The sequence below is a fragment of the Physeter macrocephalus genome, chromosome 10, assembly GCF_002837175.3.
Source record: "Physeter macrocephalus isolate SW-GA chromosome 10, ASM283717v5, whole genome shotgun sequence".
NCBI lineage: Eukaryota > Metazoa > Chordata > Mammalia > Artiodactyla > Physeteridae > Physeter > Physeter macrocephalus.
Window position 1 is genome coordinate 71,030,586 of NC_041223.1, and position 209 is coordinate 71,030,794.

At 35.4% G+C, this 209-nt stretch overlaps 1 protein-coding gene across 4 annotated transcripts in view; it reads right to left on the reverse strand.

Annotated features, from left to right (window-relative positions):
- Positions 1-209, reverse strand: part of ORC3 (origin recognition complex subunit 3) — a 61,022-nt gene that overhangs the window by 1,565 nt on the left and 59,248 nt on the right. The gene's annotated exons all lie outside the window — the stretch shown is intronic.

A 209-nucleotide genomic window follows, 5' to 3' on the forward strand; every position in this document is an offset into this window, starting at 1 on the left:
ATATTTGCAAATGAAACAACGGACAAAGGATTAATCTCCAAAATATACAAACAGCTCATGGAGCTCAATATCAAAAAAACAAACAATCCAATCAAAAAATAGGTGGAAGACTTAAATAGACATTTCGCCAAGGAAGACATACAGATGGGCAAGAGGCACATGAGAAGCTGCTCAGCATCACTAGTTATTAGAGAAATGCAAATGAAAAC